This window comes from Penaeus monodon, chromosome 14 (assembly GCF_015228065.2).
Source record: "Penaeus monodon isolate SGIC_2016 chromosome 14, NSTDA_Pmon_1, whole genome shotgun sequence".
NCBI lineage: Eukaryota > Metazoa > Arthropoda > Malacostraca > Decapoda > Penaeidae > Penaeus > Penaeus monodon.
In genome coordinates this window covers 40,397,454-40,399,951 of record NC_051399.1, presented here as the reverse complement: position 1 = coordinate 40,399,951, position 2,498 = coordinate 40,397,454, and the positions used below count along the sequence as shown (strand labels likewise).

The 2,498-nt window shown below is 49.4% G+C and overlaps 1 protein-coding gene across 1 annotated transcript in view; it reads right to left on the bottom strand.

Annotated features, from left to right (window-relative positions):
* The window catches only part of LOC119581139 (protein FAM107B-like), a gene marked incomplete at its 3' end in the record, with an annotated part of 50,794 nt that extends 50,004 nt beyond the window's left edge, over positions 1-790 (bottom strand). The window contains 1 exon segment of the mRNA XM_037929485.1: positions 775-790.
* Between the last annotated feature and the right edge of the window lie 1,708 nt (positions 791-2,498).

Sequence of the window (2,498 nt, the reverse complement as noted above, 5' to 3'; positions counted from 1 at the left end):
TCCTGTAAGGCGTTGATTATGATAATAAAGATCAACAGAGCCTCGCCCGCGCACAACACATATCTGTTTGGCGCGCCGTTCGGCCCCAAGGCAGTTTTAAATCGCCGACAATCAGCTGATATCAACTGACGTAATTACGCAGCGGGACCGTTATATCATCAATCGATATCGCATGACGGAAGAGCAGGCTCGTGTGATAATGAGAAAGGAATTTTAATAGATACTCCATGACGCTGTACGCAACCTAACACTGATAAGAGATAACTATGCTTCACCGGAATGCCCTTATCTATGGTCTCAAAGTTTGTAATGAAAAGATCCATTTGCGTGACCTGCCGCGGGTAAGGAAGATCAGCGAACATCAAAGGCACCGCGGTTAGAAGGCGTGAAACAAGGCCCATTGTAGGTCACCCAAGATATCATTGTATGGTGAAACGCGGCGGACGAGTGACAAGTGAAGCCTTTCATGTGACTTATTTCGACTCTATAAACGGATAAGTATCACAAATGTCAAGGCTCCCCCAACACGTGTAGCATTGTTTCAGGCTACTATGCACGAACGTCATGATACGGTGTTGTCTTTATGAATACGCAAAACTTCTCGATCAAAGATGAAGTTTAAAAAAATATATATATATATATATCACAGATACAAGAGAGAACCAGCAAAATGTGACACATCAGAGGCAAGAAACGTTTCCACGCGCGCGAAGACTAAAAGGCAACAACGGACCACCCCGCCAGCCAAGCGAACCAGAAGACACACACACACACCTTCACCCTCTCGCAGCCAATACACGACTGACGCGGTTACACCCCGTCTCGCTGTCTCTCTCTCTCTCTCCCTCAGCTTCACTCATACCCCCCTCCTCTTCCTCTCCCCCCCTAAACCCCCTCCTGCTCCTCCTCTCCCTTTCCCAACCTGATGCTGTTGCTGTCTTCGTGGCGATGATGTTAGAGGAAAGGGAGAAATATATATGCGCGAGTGCGGTCCTTCGCAACGAATTTAACTAGACTGTGTCCGCGTGTGTGATTGTCATGTGAACAAACTGCATGACGGGAAGGTTGGGGAAACACAGAGATAGACAGAGGGGGGGGGGGATAGAGAGGAAGTGAGGAAGGGAAGGGAGGAAGGAAGGAAGGAATAATGAAGGTGAAGGGAGGAAGGAAGGAAGGGGAGGGGAGGGAGGAAAGAAGGGGAGGGGGAGGAACGAAAGGACGAGGGAAGGGAGGAAGAGAGAGAGGGAAGGAAAGAAGGAGGGAGGGAGAGAGGGAGTGAAGGAAAGAAGAGGGAAGGAAGGGAGGGAGGGAATGAATGAAGGAAGGAAGGAAGGAAGAAAGAAAAAGGAAAAAAAAATAAGGGAGGAGGGAGAGAAAAAAGGAAAAGAGAAAAACAGCAGACATTCACAGAACCCACGAGACTTGGATCAAATCGGAACCTCCTCGTGTGAACCGCTTAACCCGCAAGACCCGCCTCGTCACCCGCGACAAAAAAGCGCCCGCGGACGCCGCCCGAGTGAGACATCCGGCCTTAAAGGTGACGATCGGACTCGCCCGTTGCGTAACACCATGCGTACACAGAGCAATAACGTACACGGGCGTGGCGGGGAATAACACATCGATATAGTATTATTACTCCATCGCCGCGTGCTGTATACGGCGCAAAAGCACACGCGTGAGTACACACACACACTCACACGCACACACAGGGAAGGGGTGCACACGTTTGACTTGTGATGCCGGTGAGCTCATGGCTATTGTTACCTAGGGTGGACGTACTGCGTATTTTGTGTTCGGTTCGCCTTGCTTGTTTATGCAGGCGCACGCTGAGCCTTGCAAGAGGAAGGGGTGCTTTTTGCACAGACCGCGCCGTGGGTCAGCATGAAAAGTGTTTTGGTGTCGATTCTTTATTACAGTTATGGCTACTATTATAACTAAGTATTCTTATAAATAGCGTGATCTTTAATAGTAACAGTTTTGTTTCTAATATTACGATCAGGAGCGGCGTCGTAAATGTTCCCGAGGTAAGGCAATGGCGTCCGACGAAGCTCTCGCTCCCAACAGAGCCAAGGAAACCGATCGCGCGAAATGGCTTCGAGAATCCAGCCACAGATCGGGCTGCCATTCCGATGCCGCGGCTTAACACTTAAAGAGACGACAGAGTGAGAGAAAAAAAACACCTTATTCACGGCCCTCACTGTCACTGTCACTCGAGCTGGCTATTCAAAGACCGCGAAAGACCCCCCGCACTCCCGTCTCAAACATTTCCTCTTCTCCGTTTTCGTTTTCTTCTTTCCTCTCCTCTTTTCCCCTCTTCCTCTTCTCTCCAAATAGTTCTCCTCTTCCTCTATTTTCTACCGCCTCCTCTCTCCTTCTACTCTTATTCCTCCCTTTCCTTCAATTGCCCCCCCCCCCTCTTCCTATTTTCATCACCACCTCTTCTTACTCCTCTTATTCCACCTTCTATAAACCTCCTCTCTCCCTCCCCTACTCCCTCC